The sequence below is a fragment of the Ursus maritimus genome, unplaced genomic scaffold (genome assembly GCF_017311325.1).
Source record: "Ursus maritimus isolate PB19 unplaced genomic scaffold, ASM1731132v1 scaffold_3, whole genome shotgun sequence".
Classification (NCBI taxonomy): Eukaryota; Metazoa; Chordata; class Mammalia; order Carnivora; family Ursidae; genus Ursus; species Ursus maritimus.
The window spans coordinates 88,415,683-88,441,960 of NW_024425563.1; the positions used below are offsets into that span (position 1 = coordinate 88,415,683).

A 26,278-nucleotide genomic window follows, 5' to 3' on the forward strand; every position below is an offset into this window, starting at 1 on the left:
AAATAAATAAATAAAAATCTTAAAAAAAATATAGAGTTGGAAATGTAAACACTGACCAAACATTTGATAACGTTCAGAATTATTCATTTTTAAAGATACTATCATGGTACTGTGGTTATGTAGAAAGAAAAGAGTCTTCTTTTAGAGTTACACACTGAAATGTTTGTTTATAAAATGAAATGTCTGAAATTTGCTACAGAATCATCTGGGATGGCGAATGTGGGTAACAGTATATATGAAATCATTTTGTTGAAGCTGCGTAATGGCACATGGGGAGTTTATTACAGTATTCTGTTTTATTTTTAAAAATAAGACATTTAAAATAAAAACATGCATTTGGTAGCGTTGCCTGCATGGCATTGCTTGCTCCGAGGGCCCTTGAGAGACCCAAAATTTTCTGCATTAGGAGATATTTCTTTTCCCTCCGTGCCTGTGAAAAGCAGTCCAGTGAGAGTTAAAGAGAGCTAGCAGCTGATACATCTGGGGAGCATTAGCTATATTAAGGACAAGCCAGCATGAAAAGGTAACCGGAAGAAGCAGCTGAGTACTCTCTGGTCAAGCCTTGAGGTCATCTGAATTAAGGGATTGCGGTTCCCAGTCTAGCAAGGGACATGTATCATTTCAGCGCTCTGTTTTAAGCCCCAACACAAGAGTTCCTTTGGTTTGGAATTGGATCAAAACGGAGTTAAAGACTTCTCTATTTTCAATAGGCAAGTTTAAATGTCTTGTATCATAACACCTTTCAGGAAAGAATAGACAGGATTTACATTTATAGTAACAAAAATTCCAGATCTTTTGGATTTTTCTGTTGCAAAATCTTCTATTAGACATAAATGTGTTAAACACTTCTTTTGATTGTCGTATCAGCCAAAAGATACGTACAGTATTTATTATGTGGTGGTAATGTAAAAAGCATAAAATTCCTATAAAGACATGGTAGAATTATAGGGCTATTATGCTTCAGGAAAAGCAGGACTTTAAAATCGAACTAAAATAGTCTAGAATCTGACTCTGCCATTTCTCAGCTTGTTGGGCTAGGCCATGTCTATACTTCAGTTCTCTCACTTACCAAACAGGACCGTAATGAGGTTTAAAGGTAACACCGAAGGCACCTAACCCAGAGTCTACATTCAGTATGGGAAGAACTGCCATGTGCACACTTGTTTTCTTATGAGCAGCAACTTCTGCTACTTGCCTTTGAGTACAGACACGTTTGAATATTAGACATCTTTGCCTTATGTAAACACGACTACTAGGCACTCAGCCTACCAGCAGCTCAGAAAGACTAAAGAACTGGTTTTAATCTAATACTAATTTAATACTAAGGTGCAAAAGTAAGTGTAGTAGATTATGCTATTAGAGAAAACACAGTTCTGCCTCAGTCCTAATAAACGCAGAATACTGAATATGCTACACTTCAGCCATCCATAGTTTGAGCTAGAAGATGGTCTCTCTCCTGGGTCCCTTGTCTTTTACAGTTAAAAACAGCACTGACTATTTTAAACTTTCAGGCCATTTTGATGTAATCCTAATGCACATAACCTCATGTCACTCTTCTAACCAGCCATATCTAATATTGTAAATTTCATTTGAATATATGATACGAGCCCATTTCACTTACGGTAAAAGCTAAGACCAACAAGAGTTTTCCATCCATCTGACATATGACGTAGGACAGAAGTTTTCAAAGCAAGAGAGATGGCTGTTCAGGCAACAGTAAGAAAAACCGTGAAGCTACTATATTAACACTGTGGACCCACTTTCATTTCTACTAGTCATTTCCCTGAAGAAGTTGGGACATTGGGAAATATTACACTTCCTAGTGTATTCAGCTTATTTATTATAGAATCAATCTAAGTCCATTGCAGATAAATTGGAAGTAGCAAAGAAAACCAAAATTGCCTAAAGCCCTACCATTCATTATTATTACATATTGATGTATCTCTATCTAGATTTTGTATGAATATATAAATAAATATATCTTTATAAAAATTTGATAACCAGGTGTGTTCCACAACTTATTTTTTTTCACTTGATATTCTTTTGTGACTATTTTATGTAATATTTAGTAAAGATCTATGTTAAGAAGTGTGATAATGCAGTATTCTATTATATGGAAGACTCCAGTACTTAACCAGTTTTCAGTTGCATGTACGTTTTTGTTGTTTTTTTCCTCTTATAAATGTGTCTTGAATATATACTTTTATAGTAAGGAAATACAATGTATGAAAATTCCCACAAGTGAAATCTTAGTGTGTTTTAAATTCCATTTCCTAATAGCCCAGCTTGTGCTCCTTACAAAGAGTAGTACTTCATTCACTTTCCATGGTGGACTGTCTTATTTTCATAACAGACTTTTCTATGTTAGCAACATAGCATATTAATGGGAAAGTCCACAGAAGGTTGAAGGAAAAGGTTTTTGTTTTTTGTTTTTTGTTTTTTTGTCCATAATTCCTCTTGAACAGATTTCCTGTTAAATGAGAAAATACTTCTTCAAATATATGGTGTGGCCACTGGTGGCCAAGCTGGGGAACATACAAGGACATTGAGAGATGTATGTGGTCTGGAGCTGTGGCTTCACAGGTGCAATTGAAACCATCTCTATGTTTAAGAATGAGTCTGTTTGACCAGATACTTTGGCAAGCTTTTCAGCAGGCAGAAGTTCAACTCAGATATAAGCTTGGTTTTTACAAAGCCAATGAACCCTTTAGCCATCTTAAATTGTATATATTAAATCTGATTTATCAAACATTGTAATAGGGGCTTTGTGTATTATACATCTTTGGTTCCTATTCATCAGCTTCTAACTTTCTATTTCTACTCTACCAAAGTCAGTCACTTCCCATGAAGAAAACCAGAATAAAATGTCTTGTTTCAATTTCAGAATCAGGTTACATTTCTGGTTTCAGTGATTATGCATAAGAAATACATTTTGGGTGACTGAAGCTCTGTAATTTTTAGTGACTAACTATAAAGAAAATATTTACAAAGAAAAGTTTTAGTGAATGTCTAAGTAGCTTATATACATCGATATCTCCCCGAATCTATTCTATGTGTGTTCTCATTTTATAATACATTGTTGGCACTATCTACCTCGGGCACCAAATTCAGAAACAATCCACACGTCAAAGGAGTCAGCTTGTGGCCAAAATTAGGATGAGGCCAAATTCTCAACAGGCCACTCACGTGAGCATCTCTGCTCATGGTTTGGATTCATCTGCATTTGACAGAAGACTGGTAGTGCCAACCCCGGCAATTGAGGAGGAAAAGTAAGAATCCCAGAGTACAGAAGAATATTAGGGTACTGTAAAGTCAGGACAGGACAGAAAGGCAGAAACACACACAAACAAGGTGGAATGCCAATGTAAGTGCGATCTGGATCTGGTATCCAAACAGCTGCCTAGAAAAATCGTCTCCTTTTTTGAAAAATGCTTCAGGTCTGCCCTGTCTTGTTATACCAACATGTACACTCAGGGGAAGTTTGACCAACCATTTGCTGACCATTTGTTAGTTGTGTTAAAATTGATTACATATGTCCCTCTGACAATTACCGCTGGGGCATAGCTGGAAAGAGGGAAGCGTAACTAAAACAAAACAAAACCAAACCAAATATCACAAAACATCAGTATTCCTGCAAATGTCAGGCTCCTTTTCGATCCTGAGTGGGCAGTGCTCTTATGAGCAGCTGGGGACATGGTATGCTTGGCTATGGGAGTCTGCAGGTCTCCAGGGGCACCGCTGGTGGGAGTTTCATCAGGAGGAGGAGTCTCAACAAGTCAGGTCGGTACCTGAACAGCCCTTGCAGCAGAGAGCCACCGGTCACATTGTTGCTGCTGCTGGCCTCACTCTAGCTTGGTAGGAAAGCAGCGACTTGTGCTAAAGAAAAGGTCAGAAGAGATTTGATGTATCCCCTAGGTAGGTGTGCTTGAAGGAGGGAGGCTGCCTCAATGCGGGCAGGGCCACAGGTGCCTGAGCTGAGGGCCTCAGGATCAAGGGCATGTTGAATCCATATCAGTGGCAAGGACCCACAATGAGGGAAGTCCCAGTTAGCTATGGGACTGGAAGCTGCAGCCCCTGTAATTTAATGGGTTAACATCATCCTAGAATTTGCTACTAGCATAGAGAATGACAGTTTTGTTATTGATACACAACATCATGTTGGCCCAACAGAGGTAGTTAAGGGCCCAAAGAGGCAGAAGTAGCAACTAGGTAAAAGCATGGGTGAAGGATTTTGAAACTGACAAGTAATCCAGGCAGTGCCCCTAAAGTATGTAATGAACTGGTGTACCAAACCCAATCAGGACATACTGTGCCTCCACTCAGCCCCGATGCCACTTATGGCTCTGAAAAATTCCCTGGGCCCTCCAGGGAGGGAGTTTATTGCCAAGGTAAGCACCTGTTGGAATGCAGAGCTCAGGCTGCACTGCAGGTCAGTCCCGGATGACCCAAGTGAAGAAGAGGGGCGGAAGCATACCACAGGGCTTTATAGAGACCAAAACCCAGGCTGTCACATAGGTTGGGAATAGACCTTGCACTGGCATTGCTGTGGTGGTGGTGAGAGAGCACTTACATAGTAGAGTGGACTGAATACAGCCCAGAGGAAGCCTCTGTTAGGGCAAGCCCCTGGAGAGCCACAATTTGTCCAAGCAGAAGAGGCCAAGTGGAGCCCAGCAGGCAACACTGAATTGTAGTGGAGATGGAGGAGTGAAGGAAAGATCCATTTTTTTATAAAGATTTTATTTTTTTATTTGACAGAGAGAGAGAGAGAGAGAGACAGCCAGCGAGAGAGGGAACACAACCAGTGGGAATGGGGGAGTGGGAGAGAAAGAAGCAGGCTCCCATCAGAGGAGCCCGATGCAGGGCTCGATCCCAGAACTCCGGGATCACGCCCTGAGCTGAGGGCAGACGCTCAACGACTGAGCCACCCAGGCGCCCCGAAAGATCCATTTTTGACAATGAAAAAGTGAGGATAATCTGCCGTATGACTTTCCCCCATAACAGTGGTGCCTCAATGGGATGGGAGAGCCACCCACGGACATTTTGGAAATTTTAGGAGGCTTTTCCCCCCGTTTTGTCACACTGATTGGTAAACCCTATGGACATTCAGTGAGAGGGGTCAGGATACGAGGTGTCCCGCAATCAAACGACTATACCACCTCCTGCACAACTTCCACTTCGTCTTGCTGGATAATTACATGGATGAAAAAATCTACCTAGAGCCTACCTTCCTTTATATTGACACAGAATATTTCTGTACAGTTTCAATATACATTGAATCTTCCAGGAATAACTGTAAATGGAGAGAAGATTGCATTTGGTTTCCCTGGAATGATTCCACAAACTGTTCATCATCTCAGAAAACCACATCACTGACAGCAATGCCGTGCATGCTTTTGAGGCCACCTACACAACACTCCTGGACGGTCAGGGTCTATAGCCTTAACATCCTGATGATTCTGCACATAGTTGCAAATGTCTGGTTGCTGAATTATGTGTTACGGTGCCCATTATACCTGAGTAGTTATCAATTAAAAGTAGTTAAATTAAAAGCAAACAAGTAGCAAAATAAAGCCAAAAGTTAATTCTGACGAGAGATGAATAAAATCGATAAACTCCTAAGCAGGGCTAGTGAAAAACAGAGAAAAGGATCAAATTACCAATATCGGAAATGGAAAAGGAGACTTCATCAGAAATCATGCAGGCATTAAGAAGGTAATCAGAGGCTATTATTTAGAACCCTACAGCAATTAACCTGAAATTTCATTTTTTTAAAAAGCTCAAATTTCGATCAAATTACCAAAGTGTCACATAAAAAGAAGACACAAATAATTCTGTATCTAATAAAACTTGAATTAAAACCCTTCCCACAGTATAAAATAACATACATTTTACTCAAGGTCTTCCAGAGAATAGAGAAGAGCCCCTCTCAACTTCTGTAAAGAGCTGAGCATTTCCTTGAACTCCATAACCAATCAAGGACTTGTTCTTTTCTAAAAAGGAAAACTAAAAACTAAGCTCTCTCTTCAAGTTAGGTAACAATTCTAAACAAAATAATTGCAAACATAATCAAGTTCCGTATACCAAGGATAATGTATCACAACCAAGAGGGAGTTATTCTGATATAATGTTTGGTTAACATTTGACGAGCAATGTAATTTAGCAATTAACAGAAAAGAAGGAGAAAAATAATATGGTTACCTCAGTAGAGACAGAAAAAGCATTTGGTAAAACTCAACACCCTTTTAAGATAATGATTTATAGTACACAAGAAATAGAAAGGTCTTCTTTATCTGATCATCTCCAAAAAAAGAAAAAAACAACCCACAAATAGTACAAATATGAACCAAAGAAGGAATCTTACCAAATTTAGAGGCACAATATTGAAAGCTTTCATCATGAGATTGCAAATGCGACGTGGGTGCCTGCTATCACCATTTACAATATCAGGCAGTCATCACAAACCCCAATGTCTGTACGGTTCATGGCAATAGGGAGGGGTGGGGTCTACGGAATTTGAGAAAGACTCTTCTGCCAAAAGTCGTTCAAATTCAATTACAAAGCAAAACCAAACAAAACCAAGACAAAACAAAACAAAAATCACTGAGCCAGCCAAATAAAATATCTGCAGGCCAGATTTAGTCTGCAGTCTGCAAACTGGTGAACTTGGTTGGGGTTGTTTTGGGCCCAGCTGATAGGATAACAAACTTCACGTCCTAAGTGAAAACAGTCATCAAGTATATGACTACCTGAAGGGACCTGGTGTTTGAATAGATGGCAAAGCCTCAAGCTAAACTTTGTGTAATTTGGAGGAGAGAGCTGAAGAGGCAAGTCACACAATAGTCAGGGAGAATAAACAATACTAGGGGTTTAATATGGAAAGAGAGGCTTACACTGTGGGACTTTAGGAGGAGTGATATAACTGCAAAACCACTTGGTTATGAATTATTCCAAGAAAACCGCAGGGCACCTCTGCCTGAATTTGTCACATCGTACAAATGTGAAAGATTAAAAAACGCCTTAGTGAGACGACTGTTTTTACTTGTTAAATCCTCTCCCATGCTTTGTTATTAGAAGTATTTTGCATATAAGAGCCACTGGCGAAGTCTTCAAATTTCAAGTGTTCTCTCCTGATATCTGCTGTCTTAGATGTTCAACAATGAACAGAAAACGTCCTTCACGCCGTTAGACTGGTGTCATCAGCTTGCTCCCGGGCCCGGAGTTGCAAATGCAGGAAGGCAGAAGGCAAGCAGGCCATTTTGCTCAGGAAAAGCCACCTCTTGGGTGGTCCATTTTGCACATGTGTGAAGAACTAGCTTGACCCAGAACTGCCTCGCTCATTTCTGTAGGGAGAGGTTTATGGAATCTTGGGTGCAGTGATTTTCTGAATCTAAACTGACCTTGGCTTTTGTGTTTCCTTGGATAACTTTCCCTCGGCTTTGCAAAGCAGATGAGCTCTTTGCCTCCTTCCCAGAATGCGGTGGAGATTGGAGAAGATAACTAAAAGTTTAAACCTGATCCCTCTCTGGTGCCTTTGCTGCTTGGTGTGGGTTTCCCAGGTCAGCCAGTCAGACAGCTCCAAGAGCTCACCCCGAGTCCCTGAAGGAAACCTTAGCCCCGAAGCAAGACTCGTGTCAGTGGAGCCTGACAGAACGGACTGCCCGCTCAGTGGTCAGTCTGGCTGTCACCCACGAGCCCCCTGCCAGGCCTGGCACCTGGATCTGCCTGTTTCCAGAAATGCCAGGGTTTGGGGAGTCCTTGACTGTGTTTGTATTTATGATCACAACTTTATATTTTAGATGATGTGGCTTGGATTCTTCTTCGTAATTGTCTTAGGCTTTCTTGCCCTTCAGATAACTAAGAACACTGGCTGTCACCGAGAGCCTAAGCAGGTGATACCAGGAACAGAGGGAGAGAATTAAATGCTATTTCCTACACACTCCAACTTACCTGTGGACTCAATCCTGGGAAACCACCTCAAATCGTCTCTAATTCATGAAGTTGCCTTTTGCTTCTTCCTAAAAAAAAAAGAGATGACTGAAGAAAAATTGTTTTCTTTTACTGGACGTTGTTTCAAGAGCAGTGCCTGGCAACACCACTTTGGTTAGAGTTTCTCACACAGGTTAGTTTTAAGGATTTTATCACACTCACTATTTTAATTAAGGGGCAGAAACTGTGCCTGGGTGTCAAGAGTTCATATTCATGTTCTATTTACTAAAACATGAATCGAAACTGCAGCTTTCTCGTTGCTGTTTGTTATGAATGGTATTACTTGGGTCAGAGCACACTTACTGGTATGTAGCTCCAATACAGCTTTGATTACCATGAAATACCGAAGTTTTGATGATGAAATTTAAATTTCCTACATGGGGGAAAATGGAAATCAGCTTAGAGAGAGAAGAAATAGATCTGAATTTGGGGAAAGTCCAGAGACTCTAATTTACTTGTTAATTAACATACCCTATGCAGAAAGAGTTAGAGCTTAACTGGCAGGCACTTAGTAAATGGCTGCCCAATGACTTTAGTGGCGGGGAACTTTACTTTTGGAGTTAAGGTATCTTATAAAGAATACTTTCGGGGATAAAAGTAGTTCAAAACAGGGGTGCCTGGATGGCTCAGTTGTTGAGTGTCTGACTCTTGATTTTGGCTTAGGTCATGATCTCAGGGTCCTGAAATCAAGCCTAGCAAGCCCCACATCGTGCTCCATACTCAAGAGGGAGTCTGCTTGAGGATTTTCTTTCTCTCTCTCTGCCTCTGCCCCTGTTCATGTGCGTGTGCTCTCTCTCTCTCTCTCAAATAAATAAATCTTAAAAAAAAAAGTAGCCCAAAACATCAGCTAAATAATTATGGGCCACATTTTAAAAATTCACATATATTAAGTACTTTATTAAACAGAAAAATAGAGACTTGAAAAATAGCACTGGTTTTTTTTTTTTTAAAGATTTTATTTATTTATTTGACAGAGAGAGAGACAGCCAGTGAGAGAGGGAACACAAGCAGGGGGAGTGGGAGAGGAAGAAGCAGGCTTCCAGCAGAGGAGCCTGATGTGGGGCTCAATCCCGGAACGCCGAGATCACGCCCTGAGCCGAAGGCAGACGCTTAACCGCTGTGCCACCCAGGCGCCCCCAACAGCACTGGTTTTAAATCACCAAAGTTTCCATGGGGGGGGGGAAAAACCCAAAACCAAACCTGCTACACCACAGGTTCCAGGGGCCTCCACCCACCAGGAAGTGTGAATATCGGAAAAGGAGGCAGATTTCAGTAGTGAAGACAACCTGTCTTCCAGGTATATTAGCAAGACCGTCATATCAGAAGCATGACAAATACTTCCTTAGCAATAGAGTTTATCACAGCTCCATTTAGGAAATATTTTGCAGGGGAAAGTGTTATCGACATAGCACCACTCTGGGGAAACTCCCTTCCACATTTTTTTGTCTATGTGTTTACGATGAGGCTGACCCCAGCCCCAATCACACAGGTCTGGAAAACTAGAGTCAATCCAAAGATTTTTACCAATTATATCAGAAAAGGGGTGCATTTGTTTGCATTGCTAAGAGAGTAGATTTAAAAAGTTCTCATCACAAGAAAAACACTTGTGACCTTGTGTGGTGATGGATGTTAACTAGACTCATGGCGATCATTCTGCAGAATATACCAATATGCAATCATTATATTGTATGCCTGAAACTAATACAGTGCTGTGTATCAATTACATCTCAGAAGCAAAGAAACAAATAAAACTGAAAGATAAAGTATGCAAAAAGAAAAAGAAAAAGGAAAGGGGGTGCATTTGTTTCTCTGGAGTTGTGAAAGTGGTAGAAAGAAGACTTGAGTTACTCATATGCATCTTACTACTAGGCAGAAGAATCTTTTGGAGAACGAAGATAATGGAAAAAAATTCAAAGATAAGAGACGAATACAGACAGTTTTCTGGTCATAGGGTGAGAGCATCTAGATGCAGCTATACCTGAAGCAGCTCTCTGTACTTTCCATTTAGTGGAAAACTTCTAAATCCATTTTTTTTTTAAAGATTTTATTTATTTATTCGACAGAGATAGAGACAGCCAGCAAGAGAGGGAACACAAGCAGGGGGAGTGGGAGAGGAAGAAGCAGGCTCATAGCGGAGGAGCCTGATGTGGGGCTCGATTCCAGAACGCCAGGATCACACCCTGAGCCGAAGGCAGACGCTTAACCGCTGTGCCACCCAGGCGCCCCTAAATCCATTTTTTCTGACATTATCCTCTCCATTGCTTTTCTTCAGTTTTCATCTAGCAAAGTAATGTTTTCCTTAAAAATCATGTCAAAAATCATTTTCAAACTTTACTCACAAATGATCCGTGTCTCCATCAGCTACCTTCAATGCTCTACTTTTTAAAACAAAATCTCAAACATCTCAGAATACTTTTATACAAACTAGTTAAGTGAGAGCTTGGTCTAGCTCTTTTTGGAAGGTAGAAGAGCCATCTTTAAGAATAAAAAGGTGTACCTGCATGTAAAAATAGAGTTTTTCTGAATTAAAAGCAAAAACATAGGCACTAAGAACATCGTTTGCCTTGTAGTCAGCCCTGTATTTTTAGCCCCTCCCACAGAGAGTTCGGTCAGGGGAATGGAAGCTCCACTCTCTCATCTTCACCCATCCACAATTCTAGCATTTACTTAATTTCTGATTATAAAGCCAGACTGCCAGTCCAGCAGGCACTTGAGAGAGCCTCAGACCTTCCTTCTTCCCCAGGGTTATCCACGGTCCCCGGAGGGAGGCCATTCTCTTGCAACACATGGATCACAGCCTTTCCTCCCTTTGTTATTTCAACTTCCTTTGAAGATTTTATTCATCCTTACAACTGTGCTGCTTTATACTCAGCACTTGGCTACCAGACTTGGGAGCCAGTAGGGATCTATCTATTTCTTATATCACACAGTAGTTTGTGATTTATTTAACCCAAAGCCCTACCAGCTGAAATTAGAGGTTTAGTAGACAAATTCAACTGATAGGACTTGCCCATAAAAATTATCCCCAAAGAACCAGCTTCTTACCATGGGCTTATTGTGTCTAAATTTGTCATCCTCTGGTTCCCTTCTCTCCTTGAGAATCTTGGCATTTGACCCCAATTCTATTGAGACTGGTGAGTTCTTCACACCACAAACATTTCTGAAAAATACATACAATGTGCTACAGATTAACGTTTCTTTTTTTTTTTTTTTAAGATTTTATTTATTTATTCGACAGAGATAGAGACAGCCAGCGAGAGAGGGAACACAAGCAGGGGGAGTGAGAGAGGAAGAAGCAGGCTCATAGCAGAGGAGCCTGATGTGGGGCTCGATCCCAGAACGCCGGGATCAAGCCCTGAGCCGAAGGCAGACGCTTAACCGCTGTGCCACCCAGGCGCCCCTACAGATTAACGTTTCTAGACAAAGGCACTAAAAATTAATGGAATTAAGGTGGCCAAACTGAGCAGAAGTAAGTGCAGAATAGTGCAACACAGCTTCCCCAGCTCCTAGAAACCCTACTTAAGATACTGCCCATGCAAAGTGGAGTCTAGCCAGATCAGAGAGCTTTACTTTGGAGGTCTACTTCTAACTGTAGCTTTATAATAAGTTTCAGCATCTGAGAATTAGTCCTTTTATATTTCTTCTTTAAGAAAGTCTTGGCTCTCCTAAGTCCTTTGCATTTCCTTATAGACTTTAGATTCAGCTTGCCAAATTAAAAAAAAAATCCACAAGAGTTTAGATTGCAACTGATTGAGTGTTCCAATCCATTCATATTTTATAACAAAATTTAGATTTAGTTTTTCTTCAATTTCTTTTAGTGTCTACAGTTTTTTGTATATAAGTCTAGCACAACTTTGGTTAGATTTATTCTAGATATATGATATCATGATGCTATTATAAAAGCATTTAGTAGATTTTATTTCCTAACACTTTCCAATACACAGAAAAGAACTGTTTGTGAAATATTAATTTCCTATATAGCAACCTTGCAAAGCACTCTTTAAGTCTCATGATATATCTGTGAATTATTTAAATTTTTCTTCACATATAAGCATATTATCTTCATATAGAAATTTACTTTTATTTTTTCATTTCCAAACTTTAAATCTTTCATGTCTTTTTTGTTGACTTACTGTTTGTTCTACTATGAACTTGAGCTATTGTTGAATAGAAGTGATAACACCCCTGCCTTATTCCCAATTTCCAAGGGTCTAATTTCATTATTTCATCACTATGTATGCTTCCTGAAGTTTTGTTTTGGTTTATTTATTTTTTTTTGTAGATATTCATTATTAGATTATTAAATGTCTGGTCTAATCTGGTTTGCTAAGAGTTTTTGCATTTTTTAAAATCATAAATGATTGTACGTATATGTGTATGTACATTTCACGTACATTTTCTGCATCTGTCAAGATTTTTATTATTTTGTTCTTCAATTCATTAATAGGGCATGTTACTAGGATCCAGCAACCACTCAAATGCTAAAGGTAAAAAATTTGAAAAGTTCTGCAAAGGGGCAGGGCTCAGTTTTGTCAAGGAAATGTCATATTGTTTGTACTAATAGGAGTTATAAATAAGTGCATATAAATCAGAGCATAGGTTACAAGGTACTTTTCAAACACAAAAGACCTGGATATAGTTGTTGAGAGGAAAAATTACAAAAAGCAAAGGCAAATGCATTTTAAAACATGTTATGAGAGCCTTAGTATTATTATAACTATTAAGCACTTACTACATGAATTATCTGACATATCCTCAAAACAACCCTATCATTTCCACTTAAGAGACAGGAAACTGAAGCTCATAGTGGTTAAATAATTGCCCAATGTTACACAGCTAATATATGCTATTGATGGAATTCCAACCGGCTCCAAACCCAAACTCTTAAGTTTCTTCTGGAGGAAGTAACATAATATGGTGGGTAAGGATTTATACAGGGTTTGGTTTTGATAAATAACGTTTTTAAGTGATAGTCATTTAGACGGAAATAATCAAGAAGAAATCGTACTCTGAACTATTTAATAGAAATTATTCATGTGAAGAATTATAAAGTCTGAAATTCTTCTATTCTGAATACTCTCACATAAGTTTCTCGAAATCAAAGAACTTAATTGTGTGCCTTTGGGATTCTGGGCGGAGCAAAGTGCTGAATGCTTGCATGTGTTGTGGTGAAATGAATTCTTCAGTTCTCATTCCTTCCTACGTGCAAACTCTAAATGTGCTCTCAGTATTCCTTAAAATAGTGTCACTTTGGACATTGTTAACTACTTCAATACTTTGATGATGCCGTGTGATAACACCACATTCTTCTATTTTTCTTTTGCACCCTGTTCCTCCTAACTTCTTTGTGGGCTGCTCCATCCATCTCTTAAATGTCGATGTACACATTCACTTCCTGGCAATCTCGTATTTTGGGATCTCTTACCTTATCTATCTAGTAGCTCAAACCAGAAAATAAAAGTGATGAAATTTACACATCATTATACGTGCGCGCGCGCGCGCGCGTGTGTGTGTGTGTGTGTGTGTGTTTGGACCAAATGGTTATTTATTCTAAAGCTGGAAGCTACTGTGCCTACATTTTCACCAGAATGTTTTAATGAGAACAGGAAAGGAAAAAGTTACAGATGTAACCAATGACACAGTTACTTTAAAAAAAAAATGTTAAAACACTTTTTACCAGCCACTTCCAAGAATACTTACAGGTTATGCAAAAACATTTACAGTCTCCATGTGGTGTTTGTTTTTCTCAACAGATGTCTGATAATATATGTATTATATAATAATTATATTATTTATATTATATTACATATTATATTATATATTACAATACATATATAATCAGTATATATTTTTATATATAATACTGATACATACTGATATACTGATATATTACATATTGATATTATATATATTATACTAGATATGATCAGTACATAATATTATAATATATATAATCAGTATTATTATCAGAATGTTTTTGCTAAACAGGCTTAATTTTTTGACTTAATTTTTAAATTAAGACTTCATTTCTTTAGAGCAGTTTTAGGTTCACAACAAAATTGAAGGGAAGATACACAGATTTCCCATATACCCCCGTTTCCACAAATGTACAGCCTCCCCCATCATCAGCATCCCCTACCAGAGTGGTCCATCCACCATAGCGGTCTGTCTCTTATAGGTGATGAACCTACACTGACACATCCTAATCACCCATAGTCCACACTCCGGTGTTTTACATTCTATAGATTTGGACAAATGTAAAATGACATGAATTCATCATTATGGAACTTTATAAAATATTTTTACTTCCCTAAAAAGCTGTACTCTTGCCTATTCATCCTCCGACCCCTCAACCTCTGGGAACCTGTGATCTTTCTGTCTCTAGTTTTGCCTTTTCCAACGTGCCATATAGTTGGAATCATACAGTACGTAGCCTTTTCTGATAGGCTTCTTTTACTTGGTAATATGCACTTCAGGTTCCTCCATGTCTTTTCATGGCTTGATAGCTCATTTCTTTTTAGCTCTGAATCATTCTCCATTGTCTGGATGGACCACAGTTTACACATTGACCTATTAAAAGGCATCTTGAAGGTTTACAGTTTTCGGCAATTATGAATAAAAGTACTATAAACATTCATGTGCCGGTAAAAACCTGTGTGGACGTGTTTTCAACTCCTTTAAATATCAAGGAGCATGATTGCTGGATCCCATTGTAAGAGTATATTTAGTTTTGTAAGAAACCACCAAACTATCTTCCAAAGTGGCTGTTCCATTTTGCATTCCCATCAGCAATGAATGAGTTCCTGTAGCCTTATATCCTTATTAGCAATTGTTATCTCCAGTGTTCTGGATTTTGGCCATGCTAGTAGGTATGCAGTAGTATCTCCTTGTTGTTTTAATTTGCGTTACCCTGATAACATACAAAATGGAGCATCTTTTCATGTGCTTATTTGCCATCTGTGTATTTTCTTTGAGCAGGTGCCTGTGGCCCATTTTTTAAATTGGGTTGTTTGTTCTTTTATTGTTGACTTTTAAGAGTTCTTTGTATATTTTGGATAATAGTCCTTTATCAGATGTCTTTGGCAAATATTTTCTCCTAAGTCTATGGCTAGTCTTCAGTATTATTTTTTTTAATTCTTCATTACACAGAATTCAAAAATTGCAGAAAATACAAGAATTACGAACATAAAAAAAGTTTAAATGCATGAAAAATAATGTTATACACATATTTACAGATAATTAAATATGACTTAAAACCATTAAAACATATCTGGAAATGATAAACAGCAAACTGAGACTGGTTAACTGTGAGGAGAGAGAGAAACGGGCACTGAAGAGTACATAGGGTTTTAAAATTCAGATTAAAAATTGCTGAATAAAATATGGTAAAATTTTATATCAAGAATGTTGGATTATGTTCTTTTCCATTCTTTTCTATGCATTTAAAATAGTTCATAATTTAAGGAGGAAAAACTGAAATCAGAATAGGTCCTTGTGTTTTAATACTCATTAATGAATCCATTACTTCTGTCTAATCTCTTTTCAGGGTCAGTTTCTTTATTTGTAAGATTCCTTTCTATTCTAATGTTCTGAGAACACTTTTATGATGGTATGTTTCCTTAGTTTTTTTGGTACATCCTAATTTACAAAATATGAACTTCAAAAGGTTTGCTTTAAGCCATACATTCGAATTAGTTATTTTAGAAGAGGAAGGCAAACACATTGTTACTGCAATAATTATTGTGCTGAAACAAGTAACTTCGTTGAATTTGGATGCTTCTGTTAACTTAGTAAATGAACTCACAGTCAGTAGCTTAAATCAACTCTAAATATAGATGTGTTACACCATACCCAGATTGGGTCAACACTAAAAGGAGGTATGTACTAAAGGATTTTTCCCACTTCTCTTGGAAACGCGTATTTCCATTCAGCTCATAAATCAGGGTTTGCCATAGGTAGTACACTTCACCCCACATTAAGATTTCTAGAAAATGTTTCCAAAATGATTTAGCAAATCATGACCACCATATTTCTAAGTGGCCCTTGGAGTGGACAAAAGAGAAAACATGGGCATCTGGGCTCTTCTTGACTGACGCCTCCAGCCATAACGCAGGGCAGTTGGAACAATGAGCTGGGCCAGAACTTTCCTTCCCAACACTGACCCGAACTAGAACCACCTACAGCAATTGACCCTTTTAAAATATTCCCAAAAGTGAAAGTTTACGTAATGAAGCTGGCAAGTGACATGTTCTCACAGGCCTCAGATGTGAGGGACTGAAGAACTTCTGACCCGGCTCAGTTTCTCAGTGGATAAGCCAGTCTCAGGGCATCCTGACTGTCCTAGTCAGAACTTGCTTTCCATGGAGACATAAAGAAGGAAATGGTAAGACTCTTTTAATTGCCTACATGAAGGAAATCATTGAGGGCATCTGAGCCAATAAAAGGGAAAATGAGGGAAAAGAGAGACAATGGCATGAGAGTTAGAATAAATCATGGGATGCCTTTTCTCTGTCCCCATGTTCCCACTCACTCCAGCATGGATCTGAGATGGTTCATGTGTTGACCTCTAATTGTTTGCTCACCATCTCAGCAGGAACAGGTCCTTTGAGGTCTTTCTTTGTTTGCTCTTTGTTCCCTCTGTCATCTCATCCTTCACTTCTTAAGTTCTCCAAACCCTAAAATGTTGATTCTCTCAGGAGTTTGGAGTGCCATGGCAGTTTGCAGATTGACGGTAGAAGAAACTGCCTTAAATCCTTTGAATTGGGGTTGGAAATAAGGAAGAGTGAAAGATATGACTTTAGGGACCCTGAACTAGATATTTAAATGCTTGGGTTATAATGGGGTTCTGGGCCTAGGACCTAAAGTAGACTATGCTGACCATAGAGAGAAATCCAACATGCGAAAGCATCACCCATCAGTTCTGGGGAAAGTGAATTTTAAACATACAGAACATATGCCCACCTACCACCTGTTGATCATTCATCAGGAAGAACTGTGACTCCAGACTTTGCACAGTCCTGTCTGAACTGTCCCCAGTGGGAAGGTCCCTCTTTTCAAATGTCCAAGACAGTCATAAGGCTTCTTTAAAAAGGGGTTGGATCCTGACATCAAGAAGCACAGTGGAGGGGCTCTGGGTGGTTCAGTCTGTTGAGCGTCTGACTCTTGGTTTCGGCTCAGGTCATGATCTCATGGGATGGAGGCCTGCACTGGGCTCTGTACTTAGCAGGGAGTCTGCCTAAAGATTCTCTCCTTCTGCCCCTCCCCCCACTTGCACACTCTCACACTTTCTCTCTCTCTCTCAAACAAATAAACAAATCCTTAAAAAAAAGTCAATAGAACTTGGAAGGGGAAAGATGTTTATACGTTTTAGGTTTCTAGTACTCTGCACCTGTACCTGGTGGTACTATAAAGAACAAGCTCTGGGTGTTCACCTGAGACAAGAGAGAGATAAAGCTAAATCTTAATGCCACAGAGGGTCTGTCATCCTGCCTCCAGACACCCCACTGCTCTCACCATGCTGCTTCACTCAACCTCATGGTTCTATGGACTTCTCTATGTGGACTGTCTATTCCATGAATGTTCAATCGCATTTAGATTTAAAAAACAAAACACTGAGAATTTGCCTCTTCCTTGAGAAAACTAGTACTTCTAAAATTCTTTCTGGGGAGTCTATAACTCTCTTCCCAAAGGTAAATAGTGTAAAAAATTATTTCTGTCGCGTCTTTAGTATTAGTGTCCTTAAGAAGTACCACAGGATAACTGAATGTAGCCTGATTCTATAGAAATAATACTTCCTTCACTGCCTCCTTTGTCTCTGCTGGTTCCTTCCCTCCTTCCCTTCCCTTCCCTTCTCCTCCCTTACCTTCTTCTTTGCTTTCAGGTATTTGTCCCCACCTCAGCTCTTAGAAATTTCAGTACTGACAGCCAGTCTCCAACTCTGGCTTATCTTCTTGATCTTGCCCTGTCTTCTCCAACGAGTCCTGGTGTGTGTTTTCTATCCCAGCACTGACTCCTGGCAGACTCCTGCTTCTGAGCTGCTGGTGCTTTGTGGCAGTACATTAGTATAATTATAGCAAAGGCAAGAAAGGGAAGAGTTGTGCAATAGTTTTATTCTTCCTAATCTCTCCCCCAGGAGAAATAAATCTAGGAAAAAGAATAGGGAGGTACAATGGAAAAGGTTCAGCCCAGACTGCTGTGCTTCTAAGAAGAGAAAGGACAGTGGGACTGGGCCAGAGAAGCTAGTCCACGAGTTAGCCGTGAAGCGTCAACAGCCCTTACCCTCCCCAGCCCGCCTCCTTGAGCTGGTACTTCTGGCAACTGAGACAGTGAAAGGGATCCATGTAGTAACTGTGTGGCCCTGATAACTCATATTCCATCACAGGACACTGTATCAGCCCAGACCTGGAAAGCCTGGACAGATTAATAGCTTCTTCACATTTCTTTGGGTGGTAATACATAGCTATTCTTAGATTGTTGATTAATTCTAATGTCAAATAAGTTAGTATAAACTTTCTAGCTCATATACAAATTGGTCCCTGCTTCTTTTGTGTCTATACCTATATCAGATAACACCTGGATACACTGTTCTTCTCATCTCTGTAATTATTCCTATCTTTAAACAGGTATCATGTCTAATAACACTAATAATAGCCAGATGTATAGCACTTACTATGGGCCAGGAGCTGCTGTAAGCATTTTACAGAGATTAACTCCTTTAATACTCATAAGGACCCTAAGAGGAAGGTACTTTTACCTTCATTTTATAGATGAGAAAGCTGAGCAGAGAGGTCAAATAACTTCCTAATCTCTTGCTGATAACCAGTGGTGAAGCTGGGATTGAAAATAAGAGAGTCTAACTCTGGAGTCTAGATTTTCGATCATTAAGTCATTAAATTGTATTTATATAGTCATCAATGCCTAGCATAAACTGTTAGACAAGTGAGTGCTTAATAACAGAACCTGAGTTTATTATTCTAATTTGGGGGTATTAATACTGGGATCCATAGCAAGTGCTTTAACATGATAAGTATTTTATTTCATACAGTTTCTACCATATTACAAAACTAGGACTTAGAGGGTTCAAGAGCCTTGACCCCATTGGGTGGGGCCAAGATTCAAAGTCATCCTCTGACTCTACATCTGGCACTCTGCCTACTCTGCCAAGGGATCTTTCTAGCAGGTCCATGAAAGTGCAGGATCCCTTAGTCCTCCTGTGTGCAAGGGCTGCTCTCTGAGGCTCTTACACAGTGGGTCAGCCACAGAGCTCAGCGAACTCTTTGCATAATGAGGGATAAACACAGAGGAAGAATGGAAGACTGGTGGTACCCACAGAACTGAGGAGGCCACTGGCCCTCAAGCGGCCCTGCCTGAGCCTCATCCAATGGCCTGACTCTCAAAGTGGGAAAGTCTGGGTCCTGTTCCTGCCTTACCAATAATCCTGTGCTCTTGAATACTCCCTTCTGAGAGAAAGCAGAGAGAAAAATCAGGGCTTGCTCTTCAGCCTCCAATCCCGTTTTCCAAGAACAGGGAACTAGACTATCTGGGCCCCTCAGGAAGGCTTGAGCGCAGAAAGTGAGACACTCTTTTCCCCTCTCAGGATCCTCCTGAAGCCCATCAAGGTAAATGGTCATGTCCAATGACCGGTTTTGCCTTTTACCTAATGACAAACAAATCTCACCAGGCCTAGAGTTAAGATACATTAAAAACAAAACAAAAACACACTTTAAATACAATGACACAGTTGAGGGTTCTCAACAGATAGAGCAGGGAGAGTTTTAGTTTAAGAACAAAGGCACAAGGGTTCTAAGCTACTGCTTTCCATCATTTTTGCCAAGTGATGTCACTTAATTATTCCCACTTTGCCAGTGAAGTAAAACCTACCTTGTGTACCTCATGTGGACGGTAGGAGGTGAGGCGCTTAGTCAGCATTATTGTTTTATCCTTCCATGCAAATTCAGGTTTCCCTTCTCCTTGGCACTCTATTCTCAGTCACTTTTAGTAAAATGCTCCATTGTTTTCTTCACCGTGTTCTCCTTAGGAAACAAAAGGTTAATTCGGAATTTTTGTAAAATAGAGAAAAAAATAACTTTGGGGATTTTATGAGGTAGCTTTCAAATCCAGGCACAGGACTCCAGTCTCAGTCTTTGTTTAGAGAGGAGTTTTTCACAAGCTGTTTCTCCACAGACGGCACTTTGGTCACTTTACAGTAACTGAACCTCTCTCTGTGGGGAGATGATCATGTCGCGGCTCTTCCAGCCAAGCAGTTACATGGCTGTTCTTCCCGCTGATTTCGGGGAAGGAAACTCGCGTTACAGCTCAGTGTTTTCTTTTCAGTCTCAGCTCCCTACAGTCCCATCTCATGAGGTCTAATAACAAAGAGGGGCTAACCGTTAGTTGGGGAATATTAGTTGTAGAAGAGCTAGAAAGCACACAAGCAAAAAGTTAATCACCCCAATTCAACCACTGGGGTAATATAGTGTTGTAGTGCTGGCGACTATCAGATAGCTTTCTATATAAATAGTTCATATATATATATAACAATCTGAATCTCAGGGATCCAAAGTGTGATTTATCTCTGTGAGATAGACATACACACATAACAATACACACATTTGAGTGTCTTGTGTGTTTTACAAATATGAAACCCACATGACCTATCTTATCTTACAGTCTTTTTCTTTTCACTTCAGAACACATTACATATTTCCTTGCCCAGGTGTCTGTAAAACAGGAGAATGGATGAAGAAACTGTGGTGCATTAATACAACGGAGTAATACAATGGAGTAGTACTCAGCAAGGAAAAGGAATAAACTACCCAAACACACAACAATATGGATGAAATTTTAAAAAAAAATGCAGAGTGAAAGAAGTTTTCCTTAAGAGTATATATCCTATGAGTTCATTCATGTGAGCAGGGAAAGCTCATCTGTGATGGAAAAAAATAGAAAAGTGGTTGCCTTGGCAAAATGGGGCAGGCAGAGAGGAAGGGGCAAGAGTGAACTTTTGGGGTGGATATAATGCTCTATGTCTTGATAGAAGTTTGGGTTACACAGGGGCGCCTGGGTAGCGCAGTCGTTAAAGCGTCTGCCTTCGGCTCAGGGCGTGATCCTGGCGTACCGGGATCGAGTCCCACATCGGGCTCCTCCGCTGGGAGCCTGCTTCTTCCTCTCCCACTCCCCCTGCTGTGTTCCCTCTCTCGCTGGCTGTCTCTCTGTCACATAAATAAATAAAATCTTAAAAAAAAAAAAAAAAGTTTGGGTTACACAGTTGTATGCAGGTGTCAAAACTCACCTAATGGTCCACTTAAGATGTGTACATTTCATTGTATGTAAATTTTTACCTAAGAAAAAAACAACAAATATTGAGCTCTAGTTAATAATATGCATGATAAAGGGGAACTGATGTACTTAGGGGAAGGGAACTGATGTCTGCATTTTACTTCGAAATGCATTTTTAAAAAAGATCAATTTATACAGAGATAGATGGAATGTGATAAAACAGGTATAGTAAAATGTTAATCACCACATTTAGGTGGTAGTTGTGTGGTGCTCTCTGTACAATTTGTTCAACTTTCTGTAGGTTTATATTTTTTTCATATGAAAATGTTAGCAAGAGAAAGATCATCTGACATGTTCCCATGTCAAATATGCTTCTACAATGCTTTAAAGGACTGATTAAATTGACATCTATTGGCTGAAATATAATTCAATCACTGTTGAACATTCAGATTGTTTACACTTTTATAGTATAAGCTGTATTACAACAATTACCCTTATACTTGGATATTTAGACACTTGTCTTATTAGATACTTGGGATTAATGAGCATAATTATTTAGGTTCTTATTTTCATCTAGAAGATTTGGGACTATTTTTTTCTCTTACTAAAGAGATGGATTCTATTTGCTCATATTTCCTTATAAGATTTCCATTTCCATAAAGTTTTGGTTCTTTTTTCATCTTTGCTAATCAGTTCGATAACTTTAATGGAATATTCTTACAATGAAAAACACTTAGAAGAGAGAATTTTCAATGCCCAGTTTTGAATTAACAATCTGAGAAGTGGAGATCCAAACCATGATGTGTCTTCAATCTGTTTTCATGATTTGATTGTGCTTAATCTGAGATTGAAAGTAAAATCAGTTTCTAGATATTCTATCTAGTTTTTCTCTCTGTGGACATCCAATGAATGTACACAGCATACGAGAATATGGGAGGTGTTTACCCTTCATACCATGACACCACTATGCTTTGAGAAATTATAATTTGGAGTTGTACGTTCTAGCACCTTTGGGTTATTAGTAAGCTGTATAAAAAAACCAACAAATGTCAAGATTGAATCACTCCTATTTAAATGATGATTAGAAGCCCATAAAATCTGTGCAGCAGTTCGGTGTGCCAGAAGGGGCAGCACATAAACAAAACACTCACTTGGCTGCTCTTCTCATCCTGCTCATTGTGGTGTGGATTATAGTCCTGTTTTATTCCTTTCTCTTGGCTCTTTCAGCAATAGATGAAACCACTGAAGCCACTCAGCAGACAAACATGCCAGATCACGGGCCAGAGGACAATTTCCCTTTCCCAGCAGCAGCTCAGGGCCCTTCCCTGGACTTTCCAGATGACCTTTACAGCAGCAGCTGACTTCTTGAATAGTTTTTATTTTGATGGCCTAGAGCAAAATAACAATGCAATGTTGCCTAGTGAAAAGCTTGAGATTCAAATTTTAGGTCTTTATCTCTCTTATGGCTTTGATTTGAATACAAAGAGACTTTAAACAGTGAATATTTATGTGTATTTACTCCTTATGGAGGTTTAACCAACTGGTGAGCAACAGGTGCATTTTACACTTTACAAAAATGATTATTAAGTGTCAAACAAGTTCTTGATAGTATTCCAGTCAGTATCAGCTTTTATTTATTTATTTATTTATTTATTTATTTATTTATTTATGTCATGTTAGTCACCATATGGTATTTCATTAGTTTTTGATATAGTGTTCCATGATTCATTGTTTGCATATAACACCCAATGCTCATTGCGATACATACCCTCCTTAATACCCATGACTGACTAACCCATTCCCCCAGCCCCCTCCCCTCTGAAACCCTCAGTTTGCTTCCTGGAGTCCAGAGCCTCTCGTGGTTCATCTCCTCCTCTGATTTCCCCCACCTTCATTTTTCCCTTCCTTTTCCTAATGTCCTCCATGCTATTCCTTATGTTCCACATATAAGTGAAAACATATGATAATTGTCTTTCTCTGCTTGACTTATTTCACTTAGCATAATCCCCTCCAGCTCCATCCATGTCCATGCAAATGGTGGGTATTCATCCTTTCTGATGGCTGAGTAATATCCCATTGTATATATGAACCACATCTTCTTCATCCATTTGTCTGCTGAAGGGCATCTCGGCTCCTTCCACAGTTTGGCTATTGTGGATATTGCTGCTATGAAGGCTGGGGTGCATGTGACCCTTCTTTTCACTACATCTGTATCTTTGGGGTAAATACCCAGTAGTGCAATTGCTGGGTAGTGGGGTAGCTCTATTCTTAACATCTTGAGGAACCTCCATACTGTATTCCAGGAATGTCTGTACCAGTTTGCATTCCCACCAACAGTGTAAGAGGGTTCCCCTTTCTCCACATCCTCTCCAACATTTGTTGTTTCCTGTTTTGTTAATTTTTGCCATTCTGACTGGTGTAAGGCGGTATCTCAATGTGGTTTTAAATGGGTCAGCCCAACTCATCCATTTGAAACTCAAGTTAATTGATTCTTTATAAAAGTTGATACTGTTGACATACTGTTGGAGTTCATTTTCTGATTTCTATTATATTGTACTTTTGAGTTTCCCACCTACTTCCTGCAAAGTCTCTCTTGATGGGCTTATTTCATTTATTGCAGAACTTATAAATAGTTGCTACTACAGTCTTTAATTTTATATTCTGTCTACTTTTTCCTATAACATTAGGAAAAAAAATCAGTTCCATATTTTTTGGATGGGTTCCTAAAGGTGGAATTAAAGTTTAAAATTATGATAATATGTATCTAAATTGGTATAACTTGTCGATTTCCTACCACTTGCTGATAGTAGCAATTTCCTTACATAGTTGTCAAACAAGTCCCTCCCACGCCCAATGTTGGGTAGATTGATGGGTGAAAAAATGCTACCTCATCCAACCAGTCTTATGGATGTTCAAGTTCTGTCTCTATTTTTAAATGGAAATGTTTATTTTTTATTTATGTCTATTTTCTTTATAGTACAAATAAACTTTTGTCTATCATGAATATTACAAATAATTTTCCAGTTTCATTTACATTTTCATTTTCATTGTGTTGTTTTTGCATGTGAAGAACATTTAATATAGTCAATTCAACTGAGTGTCAATTTCCTGTGTAGTAAATGATGAGCATAGGGCCATGATGAGTAAGAAATTTGATGACAGCGCTGAGGGCATAAAATACATGCTGTGAATATGAGAAGAAAGAGTTAACTGGAGAAATGTGAAAGAAATGGCAAGACAGTATTGAAAGCCCAGATGAGCATGGAGACCCTGAACTGGGGACTAATCTGTATGGATTATTTTTAATCAGGTAGAGCCAATGGTGTAGGTGTGCAATTACCAATTGTAGAAATTTGGGTTGATCTAGGGTTGAGTTTTTGGAGGAAAAAGGAAGGATCAGTAAGTGAAGTAAGTGAAAATGTTAGCAAGATAATTTATATAATAGGTTATAAAAATAATAAAAGTCACAAGATGTATATACAGAAAACCATTATCTTAGTGAAAGACATATCAAGATTTAAGCATATGGATATATTCTGGGATTGGAAGAACTGCCATCATAAAAATGTTAATCTTACCAAACAGTATAAAATGTACTATGATTTCATTAGAATTCTGATAGAGTTTCTTATTGGAATTGCATTAAGGTATCTTAAATTTTATAAGGAAAAAAGGTCCAAGAAAGCCATGACAATTATAAAAAATAACAGAAAGGGGGAGACTTGTTTCTGAGACTATCAGAACTTAGTACAAAGATATTAGAAAAACAAATATGATATTGGTACAGTTATGGGCTGATTTATTACTCAGGGGGACAAAACACAGCATCCAGAGATAGATGCCAGTATACATAGAATAGTATATATGATACCTTAAATATTTGACTAAAGTCATTTTAGAAAACGACAAAAGGTGGGAAATTTAATACATAGTGCTATCACTACTAGCTATCAAAAATGAAGAATATTGTATCCGACTCTTAACCATTAAAAGAAACCTTCTGAGTATATTATATACTTAAATATAGTAGTATAATAGTAATAATAATAATAATTTTACAATACAATCTATGACACTATGTATATAATCTAAGGCAAGGGAGATCTTAACCCATACTGGAAATCCAGAAGCTATTAAAAATATATAAATGTATTTGAGCTTTCAATTAAAATTTAATGACAATAAAACCAAAGATTAAAAAAATAATGTAGTGACATTTCAGTGATTAATATCTATAATTTAAAAAATGAGCTCTAACAAGTGGAAAAGAAAAGATACATAACTCAAAAGAAAAGAGTAAAATATGTGACTAGGCGACTTAAAGAAGTTCAGATGACCAAGAAACACGTGAAACTATTAAATTACACAGTAATATGAAAATGCATATTAAAGTAATAATAAATCACTTTTCTCCAAACAGACTTAAAAAAAAAAATGAAATCTTTATCCTTGATTGTAAGCATAGATGTGGGGAAATGTATGCTCTCAAGGATTGATGATGGTAGAAAGAATTGCTGTAAACTTTTTAGAAACAAATCACTGGATAACTACTAAAATTAGTACGGTTGACCCTTAAACAACAAAGGTTTGAAAAACATGAACCCACTTACATTGCATGGATTTTTAAAAATAAATACGTTACAGTACTGTAAGTGTATTCTCTCTTCCTCATGATTTCCTTAATAACATTTTCTTTTCTCTACCTCACTTTATAAAGAATACAGCATATGATACACATAACACACAATATATGTGTAATCAACTTTTTAATGTTGTTGGTAATGCTTCTGGTCAATAGTAGGCTATTCACAGCTCAATTTTGGGAGAAGTCAAAAGTTATATGCAGATTCTTAACTACACAGGGAATTGACACCATTAACCTCTGAGTTGTTAGATGTCAAATATACATATATACAACTATACATATAGATTATCTATACATATAGATACTGTATTTGTAATGTTCAAATTGTAATTTCCCGTATAAATTATACATTTATATTTGTTTGTATTT

The 26,278-nt window shown here is 38.4% G+C and overlaps 1 long non-coding RNA gene across 11 annotated transcripts in view; it reads right to left on the reverse strand.

Moving 5' to 3' along the window:
• LOC103674612 overlaps nt 1-26,278 on the reverse strand; it is a 204,502-nt gene that overhangs the window by 94,317 nt on the left and 83,907 nt on the right. For 8 of the 11 annotated variants that reach the window (XR_005838635.1, XR_005838636.1, XR_571675.2 and 5 more), the window contains exons 4-8: nt 22,416-22,653; nt 21,278-21,326; nt 19,867-20,018; nt 11,032-11,146; nt 7,948-8,015 (exon numbers count right to left, since the gene is read on the reverse strand). This is a non-coding gene — a long non-coding RNA (uncharacterized LOC103674612). The remainder of the gene's footprint in view (nt 1-7,947; nt 8,016-11,031; nt 11,147-19,866; nt 20,019-21,277; nt 21,327-22,415; nt 22,654-26,278) is intronic. The other 3 variants (XR_571671.2, XR_571676.2, XR_571674.2) reach the window with 3 other exon arrangements.